We start from the raw sequence: 10,471 nt of genomic DNA, 5'->3' as shown, positions 1-10,471 counted from the left end.
ACATGCGTCTTTCAAGGAAGCATTACAAGAAACCCTCTCAATCCTAGATGGAGCATGCTTCTACAAGTAGTGATCAACCACATCCACCTCTACCAAGGACTTCAATGGGTGTAAGGAACTACCTACCAACGCTTAAACCTAACCAACAAATGGTCATGGCTATTGATGTAGAAAAATCTAAATTAAAGAGCTCTATTGTATTTCTATCAACCCAGGAACTAACTAATCTGCCTTCTCAAACTTTTTAAAATGAGTGGCTTCATAAAGTGTGGGGAAAAATATTAGTTTTTCACTTTTCATGCTTTTGTATGTTACAGCAAGGATTGTTTTGGGGTTTTCAATAAACAATAATAGCGAAAAGAAAAGTATTAAGACAGTTTTGGAGGATAGGTGCCTATAACTTTTGGGTCATCTCATGGTCTCCATAACCTATACAAGAGGAGATTTTTGCCCTATCCTGCCCTTGGTGGCTCTCTAATGAAAACGTTCCTCCATTTTTGTTCAATATTGTACCTCGTGCTCTTTAACTCATTATAAATGTTATAAGGGTTGATAAAAACTAATTATCTTCTCCTCCATACTAATGCAAGGGTCCTTATATCTCTCAACCCTAGTCTAGACATCGCCAAGGGGGGGGAAATGATTTGGATGATCAATTGGTTTCTTGTTTTGTTACATTCCTTGGAGGAATCAATGTGTGCTTCTTGTGTAGGACAAGACGTATGTGAAGCTCTTGTCCACTAATCAAAAGAAGCTTATTGCTAACCCTAAATCATTAGAGACTTGCAATGGTAATTCTTACCTTAATAATCTTGCCAAGAATACTCCAAATACATAGCCCTTTAAATTTGCTTCTCATACCCCCTCTAAGACATCTTCCATCAAACTTTATGGTCATTTCTAAAAAACTTGACCACCTCAAAGTTGCTTTCTCGAAAAAGGTGAACCTGTCGCTTTTTACACCAGCTAGACTCTCCCTAGGGGTCAAAACCTACTTAAGGCCAACTCTTGAAATTTTGGTTTGAAGCCCTATGATCCTCATCCTAAACACGGGACTAAGAATGCTCAAAAAAATTCTATTGAAAAAATCACAAGGGTCCTTGATCCTATGTTTATTAGTAACAGATCCTCCAAAGGTGAAGGTTCCTCACCCCACAATCCTACCTCCATGGACTAGGCATCTTTGGAAAAACATGTCATTTCACCCTTAGTCCTAGATAAGAATGGTAGCAAGGTTGGAAGTGTCCACAAGGTGACTAAGAACGAATCTAGGATTTTGGGTAGGGTTAAGAATTTAAACAGCGATACTAATATTGTAGTTTCTTGTGATGGCTTGGAAGCCCTTCAAAATATGTATGCTAAAGAGAAAAAGCTCTCTAATTTTTCCCTTGTGATCATCTTGAATCTTCCTCCCCCACCTCCCCTTTGCAAGCATTTCATTTTTGCATTTCCCCTTTATGTCTCTTCTAACCCTGGTACCATTAAGATTCAAGAGGTAGAGCCAAGTGATGCTCCTTAAGAGATGTTTCATGCACTAAAATTAGGTAAAGAAGATATTAATGAGATCATTATTGTTCTCGTAAATGCCACTCAAGATGAACCTAGCATTTTTATTTTTAATGCTCTAAAAAAGAAGGGGAGGGAAAGGATCAAAAGGTTAAGAAACACTTTAGAAACCCCTACTCAATACTTGGACCCCTAAGAGGTTGTGATTAAGAAGAAGAGAGGGGGATTGAAGGACTCCTTTAATAACAATAAAGGGAATAAATACCAAGGAAACAACTCCCAAGCTACTATAAGAGCTTTTATAACACTCATGGATATTGATTTTTAAGGTTGCCTATGGACTTGAAATGTATGTCATGGAATGTCATGGCCCTTGATTCCCCTAATAGGAAATATATTATTAAAAGATTTCTTATGATGAATAGAGGAAAAGATGTTATCCTTCTCCAAGAAATTAAAGTTGTTGATTTTTATCAAGATGTATCCCTAAAATGCATCTCAAAAGATCTCAAATACTTCACCACATCTCGCCATAAAGGAAAAGTGGGGTTGTCATTTTAGTTGGCCCTAAGTGGAGCAAACATATTACCAATTGGGAATGTCCTCCTTGTCATAGATTAATCTAAATAATTTGGATCATTTTTAGATATAGTCATGAAAAGATTGGCACCTATAATGTATATGCAGAAAATGACCACATAGAAAGAACTGAGTTGTGGAAATGGATTTTCCAACTAAGAAACAATTCATGGATTTTTGGAAATGACATTAATATGATTGAACCCCCTTAAAATGAGGTTAAAGGGTGTCATTTTGACTAGAATGGTGCAGACAGATACTTTTGGTATAAAAAGATCAATAAACACAAGCTCTTTGGCAATTTGGATAGCAATAAGACTAACAACAAAGCTATATTGTATACTGAGTCCAATCTTTAACTAGGGGATAAAACAATCTTTTGCAAATTGGATAGATTCTATGTTGATGAAGATAAATTCAAAAGGTTAGAAGTGAATGGCACTAGATCCTATTATTTTAAACTTCTTGGGTCCATTACACAAGGTTGTGACAGAGGACCATCGTGGGTGTAAGACCAATCTTGCATCACCCAAAAATATTTCCTTTCTATTTATTGAATAAGGGTTGTCTTACTGCAGAGTTTTTGTTTCTAGAGATTTTCTACTTAGTAAATTAGTCATACAAGCTCGAAATGTCCTAATTTTAGAGGTGGATGTTCATCTTGGATATATCAGCCTATCAATTAAGGCTTAGTGCCATATGATAAGTATTTGTGGATTTATTAGGTATTTTTGGTGTGTAATTTTGGTATAAAAAATTCAAGCTCACCGTTGAAGCCCTCAGAGACACTAGATGAGCTTTGAAATGGGGTCAATTGAACCTTCTGTGTGTAAAGCCTTGCAAATCTTAAGCCAAGGATTATGAAAAGTGGTTATAATAGCCAATTAGAGCAACGGTTCAAAAATTATGGCCTTCTGAAGTAGGGTTGACCAAAATTTCCAAAATAAGTGTCAAAAGTGTATCGAGCCTATTCTATATGGAATTTTAAAGTTAGTTAGTCTCAAGGGTTAGGGTTTGATGTTTAGAAACTTATAATTTTTGCTTATGGATTTGATTGTGTTTGTTTTGTTTAGCATCAACGTTTCGGATCACACTCCATGACCCATCATCAGGATGAGAGAATGCAAGAATGGAATTGTAATCATACGATTCCATTCTTGCATTCTCTCATCCTGATGATGGGTCACGGAGTGTGATCCGAAACATTGATGCTAAACAAAACAAACACAATCAAATCTAGAACTATTCCATTCTTGCATTCTCTCATCCTAATGATGGATCACAGAGTGTGATATGAAATGTTGATGCTAAAAAAAGCAAACACAACCAAATCCAGAAGCAAAAATTATATGTTTAATGGATTGTGGAAATCTAATAAGATTGGTCTAGAAACTTCTCGGTTGGTGTAAATATGTCTATTTAAAGAATGTTTGTACATTATCTAGGACAACTCTGGGTGATAGTTCATAGCTCTATGTTGCAAATTACTAAAAGGAAAGTGCCCATGTGGGTTTGCATATTGTATTTCAAAATTTTGTAATTATGCATTTGCGGTGACAATAAGAAGCATGTTGGTCATTTTTGCCTTCTCGCCAGAATCACCACATTTGAATTCAACGTAGTAACGTTCACAAGTTTTAAATATTCAAATATTCAAAAGGGCGCAAAATACTTTAGGCTAACCTTATGATATTTCTTCCTTGCGCATTTTAATATTTCTACGGGCCCGCAAGTCCCCATCGTCAAATCTAAGGAAGATCAACAGTTGGCGCTATCTCGCTATGGGAAGTTGCACGTTGTTTTTCCATAGGAACATAGCGCCTTTTGGCCGTGTGTCGGGTGGGTCCTCCCTTTCCTTGTTGTTTCTCCAGCGCTGAGTTTTGATAGATCCACGGTGGGTGCTATAGCACTATCAAAAAATTTGTGTTCCTCGCCGTTAGCGACATAGCGCTCGGACGAAAAATGATATTACAGCGACATCAGAAGCAAGGCGAGTCCCAAGCATGCCCCGTTGGATATCAGTGATGAAATTTAGCGCAAACGGTGGGACCTCAGGCAACGTGGAACGATGACTGTGCTTGGAACAAGGCTTTGATTCATCACCAGTTGGGCAGTTCATTGATGTCAACAGTTACCTGGACCCATGCCCCTTTTGAATGCATGAAGATTTCCTCACCCTCAGATCAGTTTGGATCAATGGTGGGTGTTATCTCGCTATGGAAAACTGCGAGGAAATTATCCATAGCGATATAGCGCCTCGACAACGCGTGGCACAGACGACATCATGGGCATGCCCTTCTCCAAAGTAATATTATGGCTCTTCCTTGATGGCAATTGTCAGGTGGGTCATAGTACAGTGGTGATATTTCATTGGTCCACTCAGCCAACTCGGTGTGCAGTCGTGCATTTTTGTTGATCACCATAGATCTAGGGAAAATCAACGGTGGACGCTATCTCGCTATGGAAAACTATGAGGATATTACCCATAGCGCCATTGTGCCACATTGATCGGTAGGGCTAGGTTACGCCAAGATGAAGATAACAGGAGGTTGCCAAGTGGTTCGTGGGCCTAGGTTTTCAAGTTTCTTTTAAGGAGATAGCGCAATAATATGGCGAGTCTTCATGATCGTCAGATCAGTCTAAATCCACAGTGGGCGCTATCTCACTATGGAAAATTGCTTGGAGGATATGTATAGCGACATAGCACCTCAGTGACATGTGTCCTAGTGGGTCTGGTGGAGGCAATAACGGTTAGATGCGTTGGCAGTTAATGTGACCATCGTAGTTGGAGTTTGAGGAATTGGCGCAATTAGTAAAGAAAGATTGGTGAACCTCGGGAAGACCTTGTGGGGTGGCAAAGTGAAAAGAGATTGTTGGTCCATGTGGCTCATTTCAGTGCCAAGGTTATGTTGACCTGCTGACCACGCTGGTTCATGAACTAGGAACAGGGGATATCAAAGTTTTTTGCATAATCTGATCTTATGATCGATTCCAACCACCCTGGAGTAAATATGAAACAAAGAGTAACACTCTACCCCCCAATCCAACTTATCTACCTGGTCAAAGCACAATTATGGTGTCATTTCTATCTTTTTGAGGCCCTATTTTAGTTAAAAATCAGATTTCATGGTACCAAAAAGCTATATTTAGATCGGATTTTCCTTTGGATCCCCATGATTGTTCTATGTAGGACTTTAATGTAGTGGTTGGGGAGTAACTTCAGTTGGAGGACATCTCAGTTATGCCTGAGCTATAAAGGCAACTTCTAAAAAATTTTAAGGGGTCAACCTTTCTCTGTTTTCTCTGTTATTGCTCTGCAGATTCTTAGTGTAAATTCCCCTGTGCCTCTGAACTGCATGATTTTCTGCCTTATATCTTTCATCCATTGTTATGAAAGTGCAAGAACTCTTTGCCTCTTACTGATGTTTTGTATCTCTTTCCTTGAGACATTCATCTTGGTCTTTTGATCTGTATGTGATTATTATATTAAAGCAAGTCTGAATGTGTATGTCCTTAGTTTCATTCTGGTTCAATAGTGCATATATCGGCAGAGATTGGTCTGAACACTCTATTTTGGTGCATCACCTCTTTAGATTAGATTAGATAGATTCACTTTCATGTTCTCCTTCTCCCTTTTCCTCTCCAAGAGTAGTTAGGTGCACCCTGATAGTAAGAGGAAGCCGACCTTCTCCAGAGACTCAACCTCATAGTTCAAGTCCCACAGCTTGGAGGTTGTTTCCATGTTTCACTAGGTTGTCCTCATGCATAGGCTTTGGACAAGGGTTCAAACCTCAGTGACAACAAAGCCCATGTTTTGTTCTCACAAATTGTTGTTTTTTTTTGTTTCTATTATATGTTTATGGTATTAAGAGGAGCACTCTTCATCAAGTGGTATCAGAGCTGGAGTTCCTAAGTGTGTAAATAGATCACTGACTGTGAGGCGATTGCACCAAGACCATGGTTTGGGATGAGCATGTAGATAGATCGCCAATTGTGAGGCAATTTGCACTAGGATTTCTGTGAAAGTGCAAAAATGCCTCCATGAAGAGAGTGTGGTGGAAGAGTCACATGTGTTACACCTAAGGGTTTTAGAATCCTTTTGAGACAAATGCAAGCATTGACAAAACATATGCATAGAGGCATAAATCTTATTGTAAGAGATAAAATCAATGATGAAGGCAAAGAAGAAGAGCCAGTTATGAACCCTCAGGAAGAAAGATTTTCTAAAGCCATCTCCAATATTAGTAAAAGACCTAAGTTTGAGGTTCTCGCATTTTTGAGAAACCTTAACCCAGATGATTTGATCAATTAGATCAATGAATTGGAGGAATAGTTTGAGTATGAAGATATTGAGGATCCTAATAGGGTCAAGTTTTTGAAGGTGAAATTGAAGGGACATGCAAAGATCTGGTGGCAGGATATTCAGTTGGAGAGAAATAGAAAAGGAGAGGAAAAAATCACCAAATGGTAGTTAAATTGAAGTGACAATTCATTCCCATGGCTTATGAGCTTGATCTGCTAAAGAAAATGCAAGGGTTGAAGCAAGCGGAAAGATTTGTTCAAGACTATACTAAAGAGTTCTATTGGGCCATCCAAAAGTTGACAAGGAGAATTTTTTTGTTATCTTAATGGGTTAAGGCCAAGCATTTAGGAGGAGTTGAGTCTAGTTTGAATAAATAATATTCAAGAGTCATACTACTTTTCCCTAAGAGTTGAGGAAAAGATAAACAAAAATTTTGATAACAAGAATAGTAGAAGAGGTTGCAATGGAAGATTTGGTAGATGGTCTTATGGAGGCCGAAATGATGATCAAAAGAACAAGGACGAGGCGAGTAGTAGTAGTCAGAACTAGAGGGGAAATAATTACAATCACTTCCATGACTAGAACAACAAAGATCAGAGAGGAAGAGGAAGAGGGAAAGGAGCTGGAAGAGGAGGTTTTCGCGGCAAATGTTTTCACATGGAGAAGAAGGGCATAGAACATTTGAATGTTCCCAGTGCCAAGGAAGAATAGATAGAACAACTAAAGGCTAGGCCAGAGTTGTGCATGTTGATGAAGATGCCAAATCATTGCATTATGAAGATGTTGAAAGAGGAGAAGTCCTAGTTAATCAAAGAGTCTTATTGAGTGGTGAGAATTAACCTAAATCAAAGGAGAAATTTGTTTCGCACAAGGTGCAAATGTGAAGATAAGTGTTGTGATGTGACCATTGATGGTGGAAGTACTGACAATATAGTATTAGACAAGATGATGATCATGAAGTTAAATCTCAAGAGGCATAAAAATTTGTGTCTGTATCATATTGCCTAGGTGCAGGATGACCACAAGGTCATGGTCAATGAGCAGTGCTTAGTGAAGTTCAAGATTGGAAGCTACCAGGATAAGTTGTTGTGTGATATCATACATATGGACATATATCATATGTTGTTGGACATGTCATGGCAGTTTGACAGACATGTTGTACATGATGGGCAAGCAAATACCTACACTCTAACAAAGGATGGAGTGAACCATAGGTCAAAGTTGTTGAAGGAGAAAGAAGAAAAGGTAGGTAGTGCTACTAGAACATGTTTTGTTGATAGAATGGATTTTCTCAAAGTCATAAAGCATAAGCAGATGTATTTTGTTGTAATCCCAAAAGATGGTAAAGAAGAAGTAGAGGAGATACCTGCAGAAGTTGAAAATTTATTGGGAGAGTTTCCTAATATTGAGTCAGATAATGTACCTAGTGGATTAACCCTAGTGAGGAAAATCAGTCACCGAATGGATTTGATTCTAGGAGCTAGGTTGTCAAACAAGGCAGCGCACAAAATGACAACAACAAAAAGTGAAAAATTAAATAGACAAGTTCATGAGTTGTAGAAGAAGGGATTGAGTCTAAGATAGTCTAAGTCCATGTGTTGTACTAGTAATATTAGCACCAAAGAAGAATGGATAATGGAGGATGTGCACAGATTCACATGCTATTAACAAGATCACAATAAAGTATAGATTTTCATTTCCAAGAATGGATGATATTATGGACTGTTTGAGTGGAGCTATGTATTTCACAAACATGGATCTGAAGAGTGGGTAGCATCAGAGAAGGAGATGAGTGGAAGATTGCCTTCAAGACAAGGGAAGGATTGTATGAGTGGTTAGTCATGCCTTTTGGGCTAACCAATGTATTGAGTACTTTCATGAGGCTCATGAAAGAGGTATTGAAGGAGTTTGTCATTATTTGTCTAGATGATATTTTGATCTTTAGCAAGACATTAGAAGAGCATTTGACACATATTCATGAGGCGTTTGATAAGTTCAGGGAAGAAAATATGCTAATAACTCTACAAAAGTGTAGTTTTGTGAAGGAGGAGTTGGTGTACTTGGGATTTGTCATATCAACAAAAGGTTTGAAAATGGACCATGAGAAAGTGAAGGCAATCCTTGACTGACCTACTTTGAGGAGTGCAAGTGAGGTAAGATCTTTTCATGGACTGGCTAGTTTTTACAAAAAACTTATTAGAGGTTTTAATAGCATTTGTGAGCCTTTTTCTAAAATAATGAGACAAAATAGGAAAGACTTTAAGTGGATTGTAGGAGCATATAAAATTTGTAATATGTTGAAATAGAAAGTTACAAAGCATCCTATTTTAGCGCTTCCAGATTTTAACAAGGTGTTTCAAGTAGATTGTGATGCTAATGGTACTGCAATATGAGTTGCTTTGAGCCAATAAGGTAGACATGTTTCTTATTTCAATGAGAAGTTGAATGGCATCAAAAGAAAATATTATGTTTATGATCAGAAATTTAATGTTATAGTTCAGGCATTGAAGAACTGGAGACACCATCTTCTTCCTAAGGAGTTTGTTTTGTATCCTAATTATCAATCTTTGTAATATTTGAATAGTCGAGGGAAATTGAACCAAAGGCATTTGAAGTGGGTTGAGTGTTTGTAGAGTTATCCATTTGTTTTGAATTACTATAGTGGGAAGTCTAACAAATTTAAAAATGCTCAAAGTAGAAGACAATGTTTGCTGATAGAGAAGCAGATTGAGGTGGTTGGGTTCAAGGAACTCAAGACTTTATATCCAACATATCTTGATTTTTGCAAAGCTTGGGAGGCTTGTACAAAACTTGTTACACTTGAAAGGACAAAGTGGTTGGATTTCATTATCCAAGATGGTATGTTGTTCAAAGGATGTCAATCGTGCATTTCTAGAAGTTCTACAAGAGAGAATCTCACCAAGGAGAAGCATAGTGGAGGATTAAATGGACATTTTGGGAGAGATAAGACCATTTCTTTGGTTGCTAAGAATTATTACTAGCCATACTTGCAGCAAGATGTGATGAAGTTTTTAAAGAATTGCAGATTATGTTAGATGGCAAAAGGCATGAAGAAAATACTGAGTTGTATCAGCCGTTACCTGTACCAAAGAAGTCCCGAGAGGATGTGAGCATGGATTTTGTTCTTAGTTTACCAAGGACCCAGCGAGGGCATGATTCAATATTTGTGGTGGTTGAAAGATTTTCAAAGATGACACATTTCATTCCCTACAAGAAGACTAGTGATGTTGTTCATGTAGCAGAGTTATTTTTCAAAGAAGTGGTAATACTACATGGTTTTCCAAAGAGTAAAGTTTTAGATTGAGATACCAAGTTTGTTAGGTATTTCTAGCAAAAATTGTGAAAGAAATTGAAGATAGATTTGAAGTTCAGTTCATCACATCATCCACAGGATGATGCACAAACAAAAGTTGTGAACTGGAGTTTGGGTAGTTTGTTGAGATGCTTCGTTGGAGATAAACCAAAGGGTTGGGATCTAATTTTATCAGAGGTAGAATTTGCATGCATTAATTTTATCAACATGAGTACTTGTAAATCACCATTCCAAATTGTATATGGGAATAGTCCTAGAAATGCTTATGAATTGCAACAATTGAATAAAGGTTAAATAAGCAGTGCTAAAGCAAAAGAATTTGTTGAACATTTGAAGAATATCCATGAGCAGGTGAGGAAGCACATTATCAAGATGAGTACACATTGTAAAGCTAAGGTAGATATGAAAAGGAGGTATAAGGAATTTCATATTGGAGATGAAGTCATTGTTCATTTGAGAAAGAAGCATTTTTTAGTAGGTACATATAATAAACTGAAAATGAAGAAGTTTGGACTATGCAAGATAGTAAAGTGACATGATTCTAGAAATGCCTATGAAGCAGAGTTTCCTGTTGAATTGAATATTCCACCAGTATTTAACATTTTAGATTTGATAGAGTATTATGAAGGAGGTGATGGAGATGAAGTTGCAGAAGCGCAGTGGAGTATTCCAGCAACTAGTTCAACTAGAAAAGAGATTGAAGAGATATTAGACAACTGTATTGGCAAGAGTACAAGGAACAAAACTTA

This window comes from Cupressus sempervirens, chromosome 1 (genome assembly GCF_028749045.1).
Source record: "Cupressus sempervirens isolate cs-2001-9-10 chromosome 1, ASM2874904v1, whole genome shotgun sequence".
NCBI lineage: Eukaryota > Viridiplantae > Streptophyta > Pinopsida > Cupressales > Cupressaceae > Cupressus > Cupressus sempervirens.
The sequence above is the reverse complement of the archived record's forward strand: the minus strand, read 5'-3'. Positions refer to the sequence as shown.